The sequence below is a fragment of the Scardinius erythrophthalmus genome, assembly GCF_964197995.2.
Source record: "Scardinius erythrophthalmus genome assembly, chromosome: 10".
NCBI lineage: Eukaryota > Metazoa > Chordata > Actinopteri > Cypriniformes > Leuciscidae > Scardinius > Scardinius erythrophthalmus.
The window spans coordinates 39,730,407-39,747,196 of record NC_138230.1 but is presented as its reverse complement, the minus strand read 5'-3'; the positions used below and the strand labels follow the sequence as shown (position 1 = coordinate 39,747,196).

The 16,790-nt window shown below is 37.7% G+C and overlaps 1 protein-coding gene across 9 annotated transcripts in view; it reads left to right on the top strand.

Annotated features, from left to right (window-relative positions):
- The first annotated feature begins 696 nt into the window (after nucleotides 1–696).
- adgrb2 (adhesion G protein-coupled receptor B2) overlaps nucleotides 697–16,790 on the top strand; it is a 306,144-nt gene continuing 290,050 nt past the window's right edge. For all 9 annotated transcript variants that reach the window (XM_081376690.1, XM_081376692.1, XM_081376691.1 and 6 more), the window contains exon 1: nucleotides 697–1,295. The gene's annotated coding sequence lies outside the window, so the exon portion shown is untranslated. The remainder of the gene's footprint in view (nucleotides 1,296–16,790) is intronic.

Genomic DNA, 16,790 nt, shown 5'->3' with positions numbered 1-16,790 from the left:
CAATAAGTTAAATTAAGCAAATAAACAGCAACTGTGTATTCAAATTTGACGTCACCCAGCCAGATCATAAAATATTCCGTACAAAATGAAATCGTGCGATTTTGCTACAAAAAAAAAAAATACTGGTTATTACAGACCAATTTATGCTGACGGATGCACAGACTTAACTTACTTCACGGACATAAAAGGCTATATCATTCCATGCCAGAATGCTGAGTTTTGTAACTTGCAAAGTGCTGCTTCAATATTTTTAATGCTTCAACACATTTAATCATATGCTTGGTGTCTCTTTGATAGCCTACCACAGTTTGTCAAACATTCCATGCATATCTTTAAAAAACTATTGTACCCCTGAAACATTAGACTATGAAGATGAAACTGAGAGGCCTGAAATTTGTTTGGTGTTCATTTTGGTGTCAAGTTGTCTACTCACTTCAGGCTCCTTTTGACGACAACGGTTGCAACAGCAGGCAGAGAGGAAGCCAAAGCTCAATGCATAAACAGATGAAATCATATTCCGAGCAGCGAAATCGAATCGCCAAATCAGAATTCGGAGTGAACTTCCACAGCGTTCTATTTGGAGAACGCGCCGGCTGACGTAGGTATCCAGCGCGCGCGTCCTACTCCCTTGAGAAAGAAGAGCGTGCACGCGCCTTTATCGTCCTCGCTGCTACAGTGAATGCGGGCATCCAGAGACGCCTGACTGAGTGCGGTGGTTCTTTTCGAGAACTCGGATGCCAGTGCATAGAGAGCGTTCTGCCGAAGCCGACAGGGAGAAGGCAAATCTCTATTCACACGGACGCTCAGGTGTAAGTGATGCTACTGCAAGTTGAAGTCCTGGAAGTAAAACCGCAGCAGATTGGGAATAAACGGATAGATCTGCGTTTTCCGTTGCAGAGCGCACTCAGTTCGTTTGGAATACAGAGACGCAGCGTGGAATTACTGGAGCCCTCAGTTTGTGAACTAAAGTCAATTCGGTTTCTACCGCATTTTATTTTGTAGCCCATTTTTTTCTTATTCCCTTTCTTTTTTTTCTTTTCTTTTTTTTTTTTTTTGCTGTTATGTTTGATTAGGTTTATTATCCCCCTCCCTTTTATTCTAATGTTATTTAATATCTGCCCTTTCAGTTTTTTTTTATTCTCTCATCCTCTGAAAATAGCTTGCGTTCTTTTTCGCGAGGGTAGATTGTGGTGAACGATACTCAATCTCAAACTGAGTCGTGTCATGGATGGCAAACTGCATTTGCATCTACGGAACAAATCGGGAAATATAGAATAACTACTGACAGAGACAAGGTATGTTACTGCTTTTATTTCTTTTAATGTCTTACATATATCTGCTAATGCGTTGCTTCGCATTCTGTGCATTGGGATGGTTTAAAACACCAGCGTATATCATAGACCGACCACTTTATGAATACGTTTACTTCATGATCATTTAAGTTGGAATATGTGAAAGTGCCGTCTGTGAATTTAAACCAAGTCTCCTATTTTCTCTTCAGAATCATGTGCACTGTGTATTATTATTATCTGCATCAACAGAATATAAATGCATTCAGAATCAATGTCTCTGTTGCCTTTTCTACTCATGCCTCGACCATCAACTTAATGTATGAGAGAATATGCCTATATTTTTATACAGCCTACCAGTCAGACCACGTTTATGGTGAGCTTGCCTTGAGTGACGCTGATCAATCACCAAGTCTCATAGGAAATTGGGAAAACTATAAGAAAAAACATGATTTTGAGGGTTGCGTCTGTACGTTTTCCACTACAATTGATTTCCCGTTGGATATTTCGTCATATTGTGTCCATATCGACGTCTAAAGACAGTCTCTACTGTCACCGCGCGACTGTAATGTTATTTGAAGGTGATACTGTGATTTGGCGCCCGCTGTAGTTGCCTTTAACGCCGCAACTTAAAATAGAATTCAGTTTGCATCAATAACCGACAAACTGATAATCGTTTAGTCATAAGCCAATGCAGCTGTCTTTTGATTAACATTCCCGTCCAGGCTTTATGCTAATGAATCAAAGGTTTGTCGTACAGGTCTGCGGCCGTGAGGAAGAGCAGTCGCCCATCTGTTGAACGCGTCTTCTTCACAACTGCTCTCTCAGCGCCGTTTCTTCGGCAGCCACTACGATAATATATTCTGCGCTAATACTCCAAGATGATGATCTAAATTAGCATTTTTCTTCAATATACTACCACTTAAAGTAGATTGTACTAGAGCAGATTGAATCAACGTCCACTATTCTTCTGAGTGTCATGGAATGAAGCGCACATGAATGGCACGCGCATTAACCCTTTAATAGACAGGCACGTGAAAATACCTTGCTAAGTTGCTAATAAATAATTATTTGTAATTTCATTAACAAAAATATTGATTTAGAGTTATGTCAAATATTCCTGCTGAAAAAAGGGTTTTTAGAGACTTTTTTTTTTTAATGACCAGGCTGGTCTTAGCCGGTTAAGCTAAACACAATCCTGGGAGACCAGCTTCTTCTAGCTAAAAACAGCTAAGACCATCCAACCAGCTTAAGCTGGTTTTAGAATTTTTATATTTAACACCATGACACAGGCCCTGCCCACCCACAAGTTTTGACTTTGAGGACAAGTGTTTTCATTTATCCACCATATTTTTCAGATCAGAAATAGCTATTTCTGTAAACGTGCTAGCCTTTCAATTCTTTAGCTGCTATATGTAAATAATGATGATAACTATGGCAATATGCAGTAAGCCTAAAATTGTTTGCGCGGCAAACAAGTGTGTTTGTGATTATGATAAAATAATAATAATAATTAATAATAATATATCAAATACCAGTTTGCAGAGTCAATCAGCATAGCGGGCTGTTTTTGTACAGCTAAAATATCCAAAAGCGACTAACACCAGGAAAAATGGCAATTTAAAATCTTTCAAATCAATTTCAAACCAATTAAAAAAAAAAAAAAAACACACACAAAAAACACAAATTTAAGTATAAAAAATTACATTAAAAATAAGGTGGATAAGGAAATAGTATGGCATGTTATTTTGGGTAATATTGTCAGTTCAACATTCATTAGTTTTCTGTCATTTAAAACGTGTAATTTTGGTACAGTACAGCAAGTCTGAATTCAGAGTAGCATACTAGTAATAATATACAACATTCGAGTGTGTGATGCATTATGTCAGTTGTGATTGTGTGTGAATACATTAATGCTACCTCTTTGCCGCATTAAAAATCAGTATAAGCACATGGATTCACACAGCTTGATGTGACTACAATGCAGAGAAAAATCGTTCTAGATGGGGAAGTTTAACTATAATTGGCTCATAACGCCGTGAGGGGGCCCCCTGCGCTGTGGGGGTGTCCTGTACGCCTGTGGTAAAAGATGGGAACATTAACCTCAAGGTCAGTGACCTTCGCACGGCATGTTGCCATGTGACTTTTATATTATGCTGGTGAGTTGACACCATTGCTTTTTTAAGTTGCTTGACCTGAATATTTGCAGGAACTTCCCTTTAAATATTTTTACTCAGAATTTAGGCCCACTCACTCTCTTACTGTTCCCCCTCAAGCCTCTCAAATGTCTCCTAGGATGCAGACACCATTTAAGGGTTAAGCTTGCCTAATTAATGAGAAATAAAACCGGTCTACAGGCTGCTGGGGATAATACCTTTAGCGTGATGTGTGAAAGAGGCATTTATGCTAAGTTGATGACTTTGTCTATTTATGCCTGGCATGCAAGCCAGTTGGATTCAACCTGTACTAAACCTGTAGCCGTGTGATAACAGGGATTGAATTTGGTCTCTCATACACTGCTATGTGAAAATGAACAACATGCACATGTGCAGTAATGTTTCCTCTAATGCAACCAGGGAGACTCTTCAAACTTCCAAGTTGCATGATGACTTAAAAGTTTTAAAAATAAGTTATATCAAAATGCATCTTTATTGAAAAGGTAAAAAAACAAGATCTATGTAAATTGGCATCATGTTATGACTTTGGTGAAAATGCACAGCTGAGCTCTCACTATTATTATTTTTTTTTAAACATAGATATCTGTGTTTACATATGTTCGCACTCCTGCAGGTTTCGCTTAGGAATCGGCCAGGATCATTAAGACTAACAACTGGCTAGCCAATTAGTAAGGTCAACTTTTTAACAATTTTAGCAGTGGTGCATTTGAAAGGAAAATGCAAAAGTGATATTTTATCTCAGTTACATAACTTCTCAGTGACTGTCTTAGCATGCTAGTGTGCTGTGCTGTAGCATGCTAACATTTAGCACGTTAAAACCCTCTCTGAAAACAAATGCTATGCAAAATCCATAGGTTTGTATTTGAGGTGTTATGGAGAAATGAAAGGACAGCATATTCAGTATAGTCTGTTGCTCCCAGTGTCAGAATATTGCTGCAGTAAAAAAAAAAAAAAAAAAAAAAGCCTCACAACACAGTTTGATGCCGTGAATTCGATGTTGTGCACCAATAATATTTCTTATCTAGCCTAACAGTTATGAACTTTTGAATGCTGAGCAAGGGAAATCCCATGAGTCAATTATACATTTTTTTTAGTTTTGCAAATCGCTGGTTTAATTCCACAGCTGCCCACTCCTGCAAAGTGGTACACACTGTTCCTTACAGTGAATTTAATCCTGCTTACTTTAGGTCTCATTACTGAAATCCTGCATTGTATTTATTCATTTGCCATAGAGCATAACCAAATTCATTTGTCAAATATACATAAAAGCTGTTTATTATTTTCAGTATATTCAATATCAAAAAGACCAGCTGCATATATTATTTATTTTAGTCTACCTTTGAGAGTAAGGATGCACAATATCAGTGCAATATTGTTTATTGGATGACATATTGAGTTTATTTAGACATTAAGAAAACCTTTTCTTTTTAATCAGTATTGGTTGATGTTAGATATTTAATTATGCATGCTCATTTCCTCTATTTGTGCATTAGGATTACCTTTGCCATCATCTAACCCTCTCTTAAAGTTTAAAATAATACTTGTAAATCTAATGTTCATTACATTTAAAAGTATCTTAAAATGAATATCCATTTTACATATATTGTAAAAAGCAAGCTTTTTGTGATGCATAAATTCATTTGGTACATTTCAAATGTAAACCAGACATTTATTGGATATTGGCCATTACGAAAACATTAATTACATCCCAACTTAAAAGGGCTATGTGTAGAAATCCTTAGTGACACTGGTGGTCATTAATGGAACTGCAGCCAGCAACTTATTGCTCGTGCTCACACTCGTACACATGTTCTTTTTCATTCTTTGCAATGAAAAAGAAGTTGGAAACACCTTTGCAGCAAACATCATGACACCATCCACCCTGCTTTCCTCTTAAAAACAAAGTAAACACAACGAAAATGACAGCATGGAGAAAGTGGCAGTTATGAAAGAGATCATAATGATATGGATATGTTTGCACCGGCATCATGTCGTCAGATGAGGCAATTAAAATTACACTGTTATGATAGTTTGATTATAAAGTATGTTTGAGACTGTAGATCTGGCTGTGAGACAATAGTTTGAATTAATCCCTTTTCTTTGCATGAGACATTGACATTACAGTACAGAATTGCTCTTTTGTTATTATCCTGAACATTGAATAAGCATTCATTTCATGCATCATTGAATGGAAGAGAGGTTCTCAGAAGAGTGCGTAACCGTCACATCCTTTGGATTTTCCTGGCGAATCTGGCCCAAGTCCTCCAAATAAAAATCAGTCTACAGGTTTTCATAGACTTCATAGACAACATAGGAAGTCGGGGAAGGCCTCGTTTTGTTAGAAGCACTTCACACATTGGCAATACAAAAAGTGATTAATTCATGAAAATGCATTTCTGCATTTCATTTTAATCCAAAAGTCATTAAATACGTCATCAAATAGGGGACTTGGAATGTTGTCTTGGACATTGGAAGGCCTTGAGAACCATTGCTCTAATGTAGGCTATCTCTTGACTCTGAACATCAAGAGGGATATTGCTGGCTCCGCGTGAACCGCTCAATCCTGTTAGAGAGACTGATGCCCCTCACCGTCTCCTGCATGTGATGGGATGTAGAGAACTGCATATGGATCATGAGCCAGGCAACAGCTTGGTCTTGCCTGGTTGAGTGGTCCCTGGCCGCTGCATTGTTTCAGGAAAATACCCCTCCCACTTCCGCTGTAGACCATACGCCAGCACCGCTCGTTCGTGAGCCGCCTCACTGAAAATATGATATATCAGGTTTAGGCAGTGAGATAAAGCGTGATGTTTTAATTCTTGCAAACACTGTCAGCTCGCATTCACTGGCTGGGAAAGCCCTGGTGAGCAATACCGCCTGACAAATGCGCTTTAGCCTCTTGTCTGTGCTTCAGCAGGCTTTCCTGTCTGTCGTCCTCCAGCAGAGCTTTCTTATCTGTTATCAGCTCTCGGTCCCAGAAACGTGATCATTCAGGAAAGCCAAATCTAGCTCGGCTTCTATTGTTCATGTCGTGGTGTAAAGCTGGAAGTCTGCGTTTCGAGGCACAGATGCTGCGATCAACAGGGTGCCTCTGGCTTCTACCCATTTTCATGTGTCAATATTTGTAGTGGGCAATTTTGTGTGCAGGGCCCTCTAAAGCTGAATGGATTTGTTGAAAATGACTCTACGTTACTGTTACCACATTAATTGCCGTTTAGAATAGAAATATCAGACACATATCAGGCAAAATAATTATTCAAGGAGATATTTTATCCAAAAATGAAAATGTATATCATTTACTAACCCTAATGTTATTACACATCTGTATTGCCTTATTGTGTCTGCTTCAACTGGTTTTGTACATACAAAGAAACTCGGTGGGACCCCATTGACTTCAGAAACTACTTTCAGAAATAACTTCTTTTGAGTTCCAAAGAAGAAAATAAGTCATACAGGTTTGAATTGTTGACTGAATCATAATTGTTGGGTGAACTATTCCTTTAAGATATATAACCTAGCTATGAGTGCAGTAACCTTTTGATAAGCCATTTGTAAATAAGTCTGAACACAGTCATGGACTGACATGATGGGCTTTTTTTGATGCACATATCTGTCGCTGTTGTCCTCTGGTCAACCATGTGGAGCTGTCATCATCTTCCTCAATCCTCCAGGGACTTCAGGACTTGTAGCGTTGCACTCTGTGGTTTCAGAACGCTGCCCAGCAGCAATATTTGCTTTTATGTAATGTTTTTTTCCATTATGTCCAGCCGAAAGAGAAAGTTAAAACCTCACAGATTGTATTGATTCTTTGTCTCTAAGCCTCTGTGCCTTTGTACTGGAGAACCCCTGAGACTTTGAAGCGACACAAGGTCTTGATGGCTTTTTCCCCTTGCTGTATTTTTATGGTCAAACTCAATCTTTCATTTTGTGTTTGACTCCAAGCTCTGAATTTCACTTCCTGACAGTTCTATAGCTGGGTATCATAGGATGCTTTGTCATTGGTATTTGTTATTCGGCGTGCTCTGTGATTTATTATTATTTTTATTTTTAATTATTAAAAAAGAGAGACAAGTATAATGTCTCTTCAGCATTGAGCAGCTGACTGTCAAATGTACTGAAAGTGCATTAAAAGAGAAGTATGAACAGGCAAAAAAAAAAAAAAAAAAATCAATGATTAAACTGTAGACCAACAACAAGAACAAGACAGCTGTTGTTCAAAACAAATCAGCGGTAATCAGATTTAAGAATGAACAAATCTGTAATTAAGACAAACAGAAAATCACTTGCCGTTAAAAAGCAAGCTGTTTAAATAGTTTTCTTTTCAGATCACTGGATGATTTGACAAACTGGATTAGTATATTTTCTATATCTAATTGTATTTTGTTATACATTATTTGCTCAAGTTATATTTGTTTCACTTACTACAATTGATTCAGGAAATTAGTGGCTGGGGGATATACAGTAGGAAACAAACATTTTGATTTGTAATATGAGAGCTAAAGGCATTTATCTCATAAAGATGCACAGTTTGCTTGGGGGATGCTGATATAATAACGTCAGTGGAAACTAGTGACAATTGCCTGAAGTGTCATTATGACAGAAATGACAGTAATTCTTCAGGCAATGCCTGTTGTGTAACTGGCATGGGTTATACATTCTAACCAACTAAATTTAAACCTCTTATATCAGCATAATGTGTTAGTTGCTGAATATAGCCTACTCTTAAAATTTTAAGTTACATTGTGAGATTTAAAGTCACATTGTGAGATATAGTCAGAAATGGGAGGTATAAAGTTGCCTAAATACACTTATTCTTGATTTGTTACTATTATTTTTAATCTGAGGTGGAAACAGGCTTTCATTGATTCCTCTGTTATATTTGGATTTATCTGATTTGCTCACACCTGTTGACTCAGCCTTGCTCAAGACTTATCCAGTGTTTGTATTGAGCTGTTTATTTAGCTTCATAGTTCCCAGTTAGCGAGGGAACAGAACACCATTAAATCATACTTGCGCTTTACAGTCATTACCTGGCCCTCTCCAGGGTTTCACGGGTCCCTTTTGCTATACACACACAGTGGATTGCAAAAAGGGATGACCTATAATTAATATGATTACTTTCCCTAAATGAATTGATATCCTGATTCTACTCTGCTCGTCTGGCCGTTCTCTGGGTGGCTTTGACTAGCATCTTCCTGCTATAATATTTTGGTTAGTGTCAGCAGTTCCCCAAATGCTTATTTAACTCCTGCATTGGCATGTACAGATTAGTGGTGGCTTATTAAGATGAAGCAGAAGTGAATCCCGTGTACACGCATGATCATGCCCCTGGAGCCAATCCAATTCAGTAAACGATGCTTTGATAAACTGTTTGTCCTGTAAAGCATTTTGACAGCAACCACTCTCAGTAATTAAACGTACACAGAACGCTGTGTAGCTTAAGCTACTGGCAGCAGACACATTGTTTGTACACAGTTCCCAACAGAAGTCTGATGTGGTCTGTGTAAAAAGTTTGAGGCAATATCATCATCATCATCATCATGCTGTTAAATTTCATAGGTCTTGTGCTAAGTGATTAGCATTTAGCTTGCAACAATCTTACTGGATATTGAAGGCCCTGTGACAATTATGCTAATGTGGTTGCAGACTAGCAGCATGGTCTAGAGTAGCTTCAACAACCCTGCACACTGTGCACAGGTCTCATATTTCTTCCCACTGTATATGCAAGTCTTATTATTCACCATGGATTCCAAAAGGAATTCCTTTGACATTTTAAGCATTTTTAAACTGATTCACTTTTCAACATTGTAAGGTCAAAATAACCTGAAAATAATTTTTCTACTACAAACGTACTTCAAACATAAGGGTTGCTAGCAAGTTACTGTGTAAGCAAGGACTACAATAGTTGTCTGATTTGTCAAGCATGCACATTAACATTCTTCTTGTAGCTGTAGTCCTTATTTAAAAACGTTTTATATAAAAAAAAGTGTCAAAGTTGACATATGTGGTATGACTGTATAAGTGCAAATTTAATTTAAAGTCTATTCAAGTCCACTGACCTTTACTCGAATTGAAAATCGCTATTAAAAAAAAAAAAAAAAAAAAAAAAAACATAGGAAATTCCTTGAGGGAAACCTGGTGAAAATTGTGCTAAGCAGACATGGCTAATGTAGTGATCTAAAAATGGCCAATTATTGACTGATTTCATTGCATGAGTCAGTCGAGATAAACATTGAGCCATCAGCTTGATTTTCCAACTTTGGAAATTCTTTGGAGGTTCTTTAAATGGTTGATCTTTAATTTTCCACAATGACATTCTAAAGTTATTTGTTTTTGCACATTCATTTTATATTTGTCATTTGTTTATATAGTTTAATTAAGGCAACATGGCCAACAAGAACTTCATCAAGTGTCTTCCAGCAGGCACAGTGTTATCTTCTCCCACACTTCTGGCTTCTGCTCAAAGCTTCATATCCTACATCTTAGTATGATGTCGCCACTCGGGTACAGAGTAGTCAGCACATTCTCTGCTTCATTCTCAACCAAATCAATGTCCCTTTTTGTTCCTGCCTCCCTTGATTTCCTCCACTGTGGCTGTAATGATGATCAGATCATCAAGCTGGGAACATGAGACCGATACATCAGGGTGAGAAGAAGTGCTTTAGCTTTGAAGAGGTGCAATCAGCAGATCTATTCCTGTGGCACGGTCACTTAGTTCTCACTGCTGCTGTGGCCAGATGTGGGTTTGACTGCATAGATCTCACATGCTAGACAAAGGTATTAGACTGACTAGATCCAGGAGTGGAGTCTTAAATCTAAACCCACTGTTCTACTGTACTAAAAACAACCTCTTTTCATGTTAATGTCTTTACATTTTATTGTGTCCCCAACTTTGCAACCAAAACCACCAGATTCTAGACAGACCCCAGCACATGCCAGTCACACTATAGCACTAAAGACTGAAGGTGCAAAAACGGTGCAGTCATATCACTACAAATGGCAGAAAGTGCAACTCGCAATATGGCAGAATAAGTCTCGCCTTTAAAAGAGCCAATCACCAACTGGTAAAGTTACTACATTTGCCATGTTGCCTTTATCATGTAATCTACCAGCGTCAGTTGCGTCGCATCACTGCCATTTACAAATACTCCCCAGTGGCCTCATGGGATAGTAAAGTGTCCATTGTATGCATACTACAGAATCTGGCCGGAAGAAGTTGGTCATCCTGATACTTTGTGCCGACATTTTATGAGTACTGTGAATTCAGACATACTACTTTTGTTTTGTCACATATTGTTTTTCGCCGACTATATAGTAGGGAAGTATGCAATTTAGGATACAGCCTCAGTGTTCTGAGACGTGCACTCATGACTGCACATGCGCATTGGCTGGTCCAGCCTGGAAAATTAAGATTTTTGTCATGATTTGAACATTTACAAACAAAATTTATGAGACAATTGTTGTCAGATTTTATCTGTGATTTCAAATTTGAAATTTAATCATAAGCTTGGTGAACAGCTTTGGAGAGTTGATGTTTCCCCATTCAAAAAGACTTCAAAAATAGCTGCCCGATAGGCATCTCAAAGATAGCCACCAAGTTAAATGACTTGCCTTAAAGGGACTTTGCAAATTTCTATTTTAATGTTTGCACTTTTGAGACTCGCTGTGACTTGTCGCAGATGCTGTGACAGATTTCAAATTGGTGTCAAACCAGAATTCAAATGGCATTCTAACCAGATTTTTTTTATAACTGAATTCAAATCAGATTTCAAACCAGTTTCAAATTGTAGGAGCAAGCCTTCTCATTAGTGTCTGTCCACATAAAATAAATGATCACATTGCTATGTGTATGAGCTGGAATGGGAAGATTGCTTTTTTTAGGAAGTAGAACTACAATCTGTAAATATCTGAGGATTTTGCATATATGTCAGAAAAACGTGCGCTGGACGGTGATCTTCAGTCTTGTGTGCACTTCACATTACTTAAAAGGACATTTTAGGTGTGTCCTGTGGGTAGGTCAACATCCTTGGAGATTATGAAATACCAATTCAGCAAAAGTTATTGTAGAGAAGGATTTTCAGGTTGCATCATCACTGGTAACAGCTCACTAGAGAGTACTCTGAGTAGATGGCAGGCTCCCAGGAAGCTTTATGTTAATATGTGATGTAATGAAAAAAAAAAAACAGTCTCATCTCCCTCCCTGTGGCGCACATATTAATTGCACGTCCAACATAGTTTATTAATCTGTCTGTTTATTAATGAATCTCTGCCACAGAAACTTTGAAGCCTGAAATTCCTTGGAGACTCATGCAACATGTCATATTGGGGTCCTGGGAATATAATGTATATGTATGTGTGTCTTTTTTAATCATGTTCAGAAAATGGTAATATGTGCATAATTAATACATGTTGTGTTTTTTACAGGACATATGAGGTATGTTAATTTAAAAGTAGGGCTAGTTTTGATCGGGTCAGATCTTTTTATTTGTGGAATTGTAAAAAAAAAGAAAAAAAAAAAGTGTATTGGAAACATGAGTTTAATTTAACATTGACCCTTTAAAAGCTTTGGCTTCATTAAATCGGTTATGGCCTCTGAACTGACTGTGCTTTACCCAAGGGGTTTTCTTGTGTTTCCATATTGTGACACATTTGCTTCCTAATTAGGATTTGAAAATGGTTGTTAATAATCTACCAGCACATGCACACTTGAAAAGCAGTGCTTGAAGCTCAGTGGCGATGGCATCTGTCAGACTTCTCCTTTTTGCTATTATTATGCCTAGCTGATAAAGGATTTACGTAACGTGCACTTTTATCCATATGCAATTCATTTCTGTAACTCGACGCCCAAGGGTGGCCACGTCATTCAGTAACTGCCTGCTGCCAACCAGTTCAGCACTCATTTTCTTATGACACCAAGTTGTTGACTAGAAATTGCGATGATAAAATAGTGGGGTTAGCAGTGCCATGGTCAGGCTTTTAAAGAAAATAAATAATAAACATAATACTGTGTAGGAAGGTGAAAGGGAGAAATGTGTCCAAGTGGGGATTGTGCAGAATGGAACAAGGTCACATGGTGAACAACACAAGCAAAATAGTCCTGGCAATAGTAAGCAAGTCTGTGATGGTGCTTTTATACTGCAAGGCCAAATGCAAAGATCCAACACGCTCTCATTGCAATTTGTAACTATTATTTATTGGCACATTCAAATGAATTCATATCCCAACATATTTATTTGAAATACCTTGATGAATAATTGTATTCATTTATTTCTAAAAAATTTTTTTTGAAAGGTAGAATATTAATAATTTATGAGGCCATGTGACAATAAGCATGCTGTTTTAATGTTTATCATGGACTAATGGCTATAATGATCACTATTTCCCTTCCCAGTCAGTAGATATGCAGTATTCACTAAGTAAGCTAGTATTTCATTTTGAACATGATCTGATAAACAAGAGATAGTGTGTTTATATATAAGGCAAGAGAAAAATAAATCCAGATATCAATTTGCGTGGGTTTTGTTGGCACTTTCAACTTCCGGATGAGAAACGCAGTCAAACGCAGCTCCTTCCAACACAGGTCTACTAAAAACTAGAATATAAACATTTTCAGGCTTTGTGCTTTCGTCAAAAGCCTGGCGCAGTAAGCCTTGTTTTCATCTAGCTATAGTGTGACTGCGTAATGGCTTTTGGTTGCTTCTGACTCAAAGGCTTCTCAGGGGAGGTAGATGTTCAATGAACGACGAGACGGATAAGGATATGTGTTTTTCTTTCTACTCCATTCCAAAGTGCTACGTCTGCGGATTAAACCACTGTGTTTTCGTGGAATGGCCATCCATATGCTGTGATCCCAAAGGAAACATTTGATTTATAAGCTCCTTTAGGTTTTGTCTCTTTCAATACTCTCTTTTACTCTCCCTCCCTCATTCCCTACCTCTTACAACAATCAGCATTCAATAAACATCGACTTACACTCAATCCACGCAATACATTTTACAATCACAAACATTTCACACATTATACATTACACTCCCTTAAATGTTACATTGCACTTTACACTCCTATAACACCCTTCCAATTGTACACTACAACACCTTCGCTTCTTATACTCTTGATTTTTGATAGAAGATATCCTAATGCACAAAAGAGTGTTGCAGACTCACTCTGTTGAATCTTGGAACCCTCTACCTCTGGTTTGATGGCAATGACACAAACTCATTATGTAGGACATGATTAGGGTCAGAGACTATATTATTAGCGAGTCTTAACAAATTGTTGTAATAAGCCAAATCATTTAACTTCTCAAGATGCTGACCTATAATCCTTGAACACCTTTTTATTTGATTAAACAACTTAGTTTTTAGCAGAACATACATACTTTATATACAGTATACCATATGGAATTGCAGTATTGCAGTATATAGCCAAAGACATGAAGAATAACAGAAGAATCTGCTTTCTTACTCCAAACGACAAATGAATATGTATAGGAAGTCAGCTCTGTTTTGTGTCTCTATATCAGTCTGTACATTACAGGTGTTGTTACCACTGACCTTCAACACCCACAGGATTTTCTGGAGCATTTGAATATATATTACAACATATTGATGTTGTCACATTCAAACATAAGGAACCCTCTTTATTTGAGAATCAGCGTATGGGAAGAAATGCAAAGGCATAAGCTTGAGTTATATTTTTAGATGCTGACTTTCATTTTCCCATGTGCCTATGTGGCGTACTTCCCTTGAAGGATTGAAAAGGCTCGATACAGGCGGCGAGGACCGTCTCTCTCTCCAGCCTCGCTGCCTGTTCTTCGGCTCATCTGCGGCTTCACTAATTATGGCCTCCAGCATTAGGCCGGAGAACAAAGAATTTTCACAAAGCTGTTAAGAATGCCATCTCGCAGACAAGCTTTGTCCTGCTCTGTCTTCTGTCACTGATCGATTGATTTCTTGGCCAATTCAAATGGGTAGAATTTAAAAAATGTGTAAATAAAGAGCACAGCTACTGCTTCCAGGGAAAAGTCCTCTGTGGAAGACTGGTGTGCCGCATTATGCCAGAGTCACTCAAATGCATATTTCTTCTCCCAGACTGGCTCCCCTGTGATCAAGCCACAGTTTATGTAATGCAATAGATCTCTGGCAATAAGAATAAGGATCCGGACAAGACAAATTAGTATAATAATATCTGGTGGCTGGGAGCAGTCACTCCTCTTTAAAATAAGGACAGTCATTTTTAATGTGCTACTTGATGTAATCATTGTCTGGCTCTAGCCCAGGTAGCTCTTAAAGGCAGAGTAATATCAGAAAAAAGTTTCTCAAAGCATTTTTATAAGTACAAATACAGTAAAAAGGGACTTTTACAATCAAATTGTAGTGAAGAATGGTATTCAGTTGAAATCTTGACCCTTTTGTAAAGAACAATGCATTCTGTCATGTCATGCACATCAGACGAAATATGAAATGTGCATTGGATGAAATTTGAAATATGAAACTGGGGACTTTTCAGATAAAATAAAACACATCTGAAGCTGCTGGATGCGATCAGATTTAGATAAGACTTTATAATACAACTATAATGTACCCAATTGCCCTGCTGGCATGACTAAAGCCGAAAGTATACTTCCCTTGGTCCATGCTCTGCTCCGTCTTGCAGATTGTCATTTTCGCCATTAGTACAGTCATTTTCGACATTTTTCATGTTGTAGACCCCTTGTTTTAGTCCCCAAAATAGGCGAAATGGTAAAATCACACGTGGAACTGTCTGAGGGGTGTGGTGAGGCTGAACACGCATCTCGTACATAAAAAGCTTTTTAAGGGCTCTTGGTTTGGGGGACCAAGGTGGTCACTTACCTTTGCCTAATGGTTAAGTCCGCCTCTTTGTCTGGCTGATATAAGCACTTAAAAAACAGTCCGCTAGATAGAAGCTTTCAGAATGTGCACACTATCCTCTTTCACAGTCAAAGGAGCATGTAGATTCACATCTCTTTGAAAACAATTAACTGAAGTTAATTGATGAGATTAGATTTAGATAAAAACAGGACTCTATACAGCAACTAAATGGTCATAAAATGCAACATTTGTTCTGCTGGTGCAAGTAGAAAATTGACTTTCAGCTTTGTCCAACTTGTTGTAGTTTGGCCTTACATAAATTAGGTCTTAATTTAGTTATTTTTACAGATGTTTTTCTTGTCTCTATTTGTAAACATTGTAAACATCTCCAAACTGCTTGATTCTCAAATACTTTTATGTGGGACAAAATATGTTCTATTATTGGTAATTGCACCTTTTGGTCCAACAAATTACTATTATCACTAACTATTATTGGTTTCTGTAACTTTATTAAGTACCACGTTTCTCATATACCTGGCGTACTGTATTCTACATTTCCTGTTAAAAACAAAGAAACATTGTTTACATTTTAAAATATCTCCTCATATTTTGTACATTTACTGTATGATAAAAAAACATATTTAGAAATGGAATCCATAACAGAATGTATGAAACAATACAGAACAGCCAATGAGCTGTTAGATCAGTTCTGACTCACCTCTTGCATACTACCAATCTGATGCACTAACTGAAAAATGTGTATGATTAGAGAAAGAACATAATAATAAAAATAATAGGCAGCCAACTTTGGGCATTATAAAAATTCCATTCAAATATTCCATACATAATCCTGTGTCCCATTAATGTCCTGCCAGCTAAACAATACCAGCATTTAACCAAATTACTCAGTGTTGACTGATCTAGTAGTTCTGTTCTTCATCTCAGCATTGGCTCAAGTGTGTTGTAAATGCATTATTAGACTCACATCTCTTTGCATTGCCACTGCTGTTTCCTAATAGTTGTCATCCTTAATATGTCTAAACTCCCAACCACTTTTACATAAAAAAGAGAGGATGTGTTTTGTTGTCTAACCTGCTGTTCAGTATTCACCCTTGGGCGGCAGAAAGGCAGATGTTGAGTGAGCCACATTCATGAGCAGAATGGCTTCTGGATCTGTGCTGAATTAAATCGGGCTCTTAACTGAGGGTTGTGCATGTTATTCGAGTCTTGACTTTAATGCTGTTTTTGATGATGCTGAGAGAAATCCACTTTGCTGGAAGTGCTTCCCTGTGGCAGTCGTCTCAATGATTAGTTCTTTGTGGTGCAAAAAAAAAAAAAAACTCTCTGGGTTGAGTTTGATTCTATGCAACTGCACTCACGCCTGTCAGACTGGCCTCACTGTCTGCTTTTATTACATTTGATTTGATTTAACAGGATTTGCAGATGACTTATTTTGCATATGGATTTATGTCTAGACTTGAGAGAAAATTAAAGTG